The following is a 6,518-nucleotide window of genomic DNA, read 5'->3' as shown; positions in this document are numbered from 1 at the left end:
GCTCAAGTGTATCAGAAGATGATATGATTGCTGTTGCTTTGAATGGCTTAGGCAAAGAGTACAAAGCTTTTGACACTTCCATTTCTGTCAGAGAAGAGCCCCCTAGCTGGGAAGAGCTAGTTGCTTTGTTGTTGCATGAGGAAGTCAAACTTGGTTTGAATACAGGTTCTAGTGCATCTCAAAGTAGAGACACTGTGTTGTACTCTAGCCAGCGTGGCAGAGGATCTAGAGGTCGTGGTTCATTTCGAGGTCGTGGTGACAGTCGTAATACTTATGGACAGCAGCAGCAACAGAGTAATTGGCATGGTGCAAATACACAAGGCTAGTGTGGATCTGGTGGGTTTAGAGGCAGGGGGAGATCACCCCGAGCTAGAGTTGGTGCCTCTGGTTCATGGCAGTCGTCTGATCAGTCCAACAGGGACAAGGACTGTCATTATTGTGGTAAGTATGGGCACATAGCGAAGGAATGTTACAAAAAGCAAAATGACATCAAGACAAAAGGGAAACAGCATGGGCACTATTCATCTTCCAGTGGTGCTCATGATGAGTCAGTTGATAGACTCTTTGCCATGCAGCACGTATCCAAGACTGTGTCAAGGCAGAACAGAGATGACAGGTGGTACATTGACTCTGGTGCGTCAAACCACATGACCCCGCATGGAGAGTGGTTTGATGAGATGGTTGCAGGTACACATGGTCATGTATGTACTGGGGATGATACCCAACATGACATAAAGCATAAAGGGATTGTTCCATTGATGATGCCTGATGGCAAGAAGAAAGGCCTGAGGAATTTGTTGTTTGTGGGTCAAATGGCATAACAGAATCTGCAAGTGAGGTTTAACAAGGATGGATGTTTCATTGATGAGTATGGAAATGGCTACAAGCTAATTGCCAAGGGCAAAAGGGATGGCAGGATGTTTACTTTGGAAGCGACCATTCCTGAACTTAAAGCAGCTATGTTTGCTCATGATGAGAGTGCCATTCGAGATGTAGAGATTTGGCACAAGCAGATTGGACATGTCAATGTACAAAAGCTGAAATCTATGCAGCAGAAAGAAGTAGTACTTGGATTACCTAAATTCAAGTATAATGATTTTGGTCATGTATGCCCTGCATGTCAGTTTGGGAAGCAGGCACAGTTTCCTTTCATGAGACATGTAAAAAACAGCACTAGGCCTTTACAGTTGGTACACTCTGATGTTTGGGGTCCTTCACATAATGCTTCCTTTGGCGGTGCACGATATTATGTCTCATTTATTGATGATTTCAGCATGTACACTTGGCTTTATATCTTGAAACATAAGGATGATGTGTTTGATGCGTTCAAAGACTTCAAGAAACATGCTGAAAATGAATTGGGCTGTTACATATCATGTTTGAGATCAGATGGAGGAGGTGAATATGTCTCAAACTACTTTGACAGGTATATTGCTAAACATGGGATCAGAAGACAGCTCACATGCAGTTATACACCGCAGCAAAACGTTGTTGCGGAGAGGAAAAACAGGGTTTTGATGGAGTCAGCTAGAGCTATGCTGAATGAAAAATGTCTGCCAAATGGTTATTGGGCTGAAGCAGTGGTGACTGCTATATATGTGCTGAATCGAACCCCTACAGCAGGGATTCATGATGTCACTCCGTATGAACGGCTGTAAGGTCATAAACCTGATATTTCACACTTGAAGGTATTTGGCAGCATTGCATATGTGCATATACCGGATGAGAAGAGGAAGAAATTGGATCCTAAGGCATGAAAAGTGTGTTTATTGGATATGCACAGAACGGAAAGCTTATAAGTGTTGTGTACCTTCTACGCATGAGACACTCGTAAGTAGAGATGTGGTATTTGATGAGTTAGCATCTTGGTATGGGAATCCTGTTGCAGTGCCTACTGATGGCTCATCCAGTATGAGTCATGCTGAAAATACTCCTGTAGAGAGTACTTCCATGACTGGTCACACATGTGATGTATCATCTACAGTGAGTCCTTGGACAGGACGATTACGGAGTCGCACTATTGCATCCACTGACATGGATATGTCAGTGAGGGGGAGAACAGATAAAGGAAAAGAAAAGGTTTTTGAAGATGTAACAGGTCCACTCACTGCAGGTTATGATTCATCTAGTAGTGACAGCTTAGATAGTGAATTGGGGATTCCGTCTGTTATGACGCCAGGTGCTAGACAGAGCCGTTATGTGCCGCCTCATGAGAGGCAAGCTCACAGTGAGCCACAGCTCAGGAGATCAGAGAGGGTCAGACGACCTGTTGACAGATATACTTACACTGGATATTCTGATGCCAGGAGGCATATTCCACGGTGGATTCCGTGAGGTTTTACGGTGGATTCCGTAAACTTAGTTGACCGGGGCTCATACGCAAAGAGGATTCTTTGTGCGAGAAGTTGATGGGGACGCCTGTCCTTTTCGGGCGTTTCATTAATTTAGTGTGTACATGGGTGATTCCATAGCGGGTGATTCCGCAAAATACATATTAAATTAATAAACGTTTATGAGTTTAGAGTGCGCACTCGTAATAAATTAAGGTTAGGATTTATTTCTAACCAGTTGATTTATTTATCACTGGTGCGCAGATCGGACGCAGGTAGCTCACGTAGTGAATTCCCAAAGGTCCCCAAGAACAAAGCACTCTACTTTTTAGCACAAAAATCAATGTGAAAGCAAGCACGACATGAGACAAGAGACAAATTGGGTTGAATCTCCCCCATGCCTTGTGTGAGCGCTTCACAAAGCATGTATTTAATATATATTTTCAATCTTTTTGCTCAAAAATAGCCCAATTACAAAAATATGACAAGCTTTTAGCTTTTGAGTTTGCTTTCTACCAAAAATAGGAAAATAAAGCTAATGGACGGTGCCCAAAGAGTTTGGCACGCCCAATCTCAATGTCCAAATAAAAATAACATATCCAGGCGCATAAGCGCATACAAAATAATAATAAATAGTCGATGTCTCTATAGACATAATCAAAATATAGGCGTGGCGCCTATCAAAATATAGTCCAAAGATCGGAAACCCGCTAGACTCCAATGCTTTCCTCCGCCACTGCTGCTATCTCTACACATCAACTGAAGCATTCACAATCGTTAGTAAAATAACACAATTAAACCGACAAAAGTGAATACCTAGCAGTCTTCAGCTACATAAATAAATCAACTGGTTAGAAATAAATCCTAACCTTAATTTATTACGAGTGCGCACTCTAAACTCATAAACGTTTATTAATTTAATATGTATTTTGCGGAATCACCCGCTATGGAATCACCCATGTACACACTAAATTAATGAAACGCCCGAAAAGGACAGGCGTCCCCATCAACTTCTCGCACAAAGAATCCTCTTTGCGTATGAGCCCCGGTCAACTAAGTTTACGGAATCCACCGTAAAACCTCACGGAATCCACCGTGGAATATGCCTCCTGGCATCATATTCAGCCCGTCATTATGCCTATATGACGAAAGTAACAGGTTTTAGAGAACCAAGTAAGTTTGATGAGGCAGTTTCAGATGAGAATTGGCGTGCTGCTATGGATGAGGAATATTCAGCTTTGGCTGAAAATTGTACATGGGATTTGGTACAGTTGCCTGAGGGCAAAACACCTATTGGATGCAAGTGGGTGTATAAGGTAAAATGTAAATCAGATGGATCATTGGAAAGATATAAGGCCAGGCTGGTTGCAAAAGGGTATGCGCAGCAGTATGGTCTTGATTATGAGGAGACTTTCAGTCCTGTAGCAAAGATGGCTACAGTTAGAACTGTGATTGCTTTGGCAGCAGCTAGAGGCTGGAAACTATGGCAGATGGATGTAAAGAATGCATTTCTCAATGGAGAATTACAGGAAGAGGTTTATATGGAACAGCCTGAAGGCTATGTATATCCAGAATTTCCAGCACATGTATGTCGGCTGAAAAAGGCATTATATGGGTTGAAACATGCACCCAGAGCATGGAATGCTCGCATCAGCAGTTATTTACAGCAACATGGTTTTCGATTGGGAGATGCTGATCATAGTCTATTTGCGAAGAAGATAGATAGTGGCTATGTTTTTCTAGTTGTCTATGTTGATGACTTAATCATTACAGGAGATGATGAAAATGGGATTGCAAAAATAAAGACATGTTTACAGGCTGAGTTTAAGGTCAAGGATCTTGGAGAGTTGAAATATTTTTTGGGGATTGAGGTTGTTTCTACACCTCGAGGCATATGGCTGCTACAGAAGCAGTATGCTCATGACATGTTACAAAAATATGGTATGGCTGATTGCAAGCCTCTGGATACGCCTTTGGAGCAGAATGTCAAGCTGCAGATTGATGTTGGGACAGAGATTGAGAATGTTACTATGTACAGACAGATGGTAGGCAACTTGATCTATCTCACGATCACTAGACCTGACTTGAGTTATGCTATGGGGCTGATCAGTCAGTTCATGCAGAAGCCTCGCAAACCACACTTGGATGCAGTCAGAAGAATTCTGAGATATGTAAAGGGTACCACAGATCATGGGCTGTTTTATGCATATGGAAAAACCCTTGACTTGATGGGGTACACTGATGCTGACTGGGCTAGTTGCACATATGACAGGAGGTCAACCAGTGGCTATGCATTTGGATTGGGTAGTAGCATGATCAGTTGGCAGAGTAAGAAATAGCCTACAGTTGCATTGTCCAGTACGGAAGCAGAGTATCGTGGTGCGGCCTTAGCGGCCTGTGAAGCTAAGTGGTTACAGAAGTTACTGAATGACTTGGGAGTACACTTGGACAGCAAAGTCAAGCTGTACTGTGACAATTTGAGCAGTGTTATGTTAGCAAGTATTCCTGTTTATCATGCAAGATCAAAACACATTGAGGTTCACTACTATTTCATCAGGGAAATGGTTTTAGCAGATCAGATTGACTTGGAGCATGTGAAGATTGAAGACCAGGTAGCAGACATCTTTACCAAATCACTTGGTAAAGATAAGTTCATTCACTTTAGACAGCTACTTGGAGTGATGCAGATGATTTGAGTTTTGTTTTTGAGCTTGAGGGGGAGTGTTAGAAATCAAGCTCACCGTTAGTGTGTCTTCATCTATGACCGACATCTATGATAGCTAGTGTGTACATCTGTCTACATGTGACTACATTAAATAAGTCGGGTTAGTAGTCAGTCAATGACCTGACTAGAGTTAGTCAGTCTAGTCTATGTTTACACTAGGTCACTTTATCTTGTAGTGTGTGTGTGCTTTTCAGTAGAGTGTGTGGAAATGAAGGAATGAGCTTGAGAGCTTGAAGGCTCATGGATATGGAGTCTTTCCCTTTCTCTCTCTCTACTCTTTGAACATATAAATCATTGAAGCAAATAGCTATTATCCTAAGGCAGCCAATCGGGCTCAAATCTAAGATATATAGCCCAACATAAGCATATCCAAGCATAAATGACAATGTCAAGCATCAACATAACCATGTAGCATACTCGAATAACATGTATGCATTAAATATATACACAATAACTCTGAATGCTTGCTATCCAACTTAAATTAAATTTTTTTGTGTAAAGTAGAGAACTAAAAATGGCATATAATTAACTTTAAAATTACTAAAATGTGTGTAATTTTCGTTGTATCTTTATTTTGAGCTATAGAATACCTCAAATCAACATCGTATGCAAAAGTTATGGCCAAAATACGAAAGTGTTATCAAGCTGCCATCACTGTCCACAACTTTTGCATCATGCTTTGTATCCAATCAAAATGGATAGAATGACTACTTCTTAGTTCAAAAAGCACTCAACGAGGCTTAGCTAGCTTGGAAAGCTCCTTAACCAACTTGGAATAAGTGTTGAAGATAGGGAAGCCAATGTATATCTCAAATGGACTGAAATGGAACTTTTATGAAAGCTATAAGTCAAGCTCTCTTCCTAAGCTGAATACAATGTCAGTGAAGCTCCTCGAATGCCTACTCTGATACTAGTTGAAAGGTAGAGTAAGAGTGGAAGCACAAACAGAAGCAAGAAAGAAGCAATAACTATGTAGGTTTAAGCAAGAGAGAGCATGACGGTATGTAGGAGCTCTAATAGTCACAATACACAACTTGCCTTCCCTTATTCTATTTTCATGTAAAGAATAAAGAATAAAGTGACAGTGACACTGCAGAGGTGGCTACCACCTGCAGTGTAGAGATGTGCGGATAGTAAGTATAGATAAATGTAGGCAACTAGGCACATGTGGCTTTAAACCCCATCAAACTCTCTCTCTCTCTCTCTCTCTCTCTCTCTCTCGCGTAAATCTATGAGAACCACTCTTAGTTTAAAATTAGAATGTATATAAACATATTCCTGAAGCATAAAGTAACTTCTATTGGAGAAATTTTTCCTATTGGAAAAAAATAGAGGGTTAACTAGGTTAAAATTACAAACAAAGTATTTAGGTATCTAAAAGTGGTTTGTATTTTGCGGAAAATGGGGGAAAGAGAGAAGACCAAAATAGACATATTGAAGCCTTAATTTTGCATACCAAGTTA

Source organism: Lygodium microphyllum, chromosome 11 (assembly GCF_053477565.2).
Source record: "Lygodium microphyllum isolate KBCC chromosome 11, Lygodium_microphyllum_v1.1.10, whole genome shotgun sequence".
NCBI classification, from domain to species: Eukaryota; Viridiplantae; Streptophyta; class Polypodiopsida; order Schizaeales; family Lygodiaceae; genus Lygodium; species Lygodium microphyllum.
The sequence above is the reverse complement of the archived record's forward strand: the minus strand, read 5'-3'. Positions refer to the sequence as shown.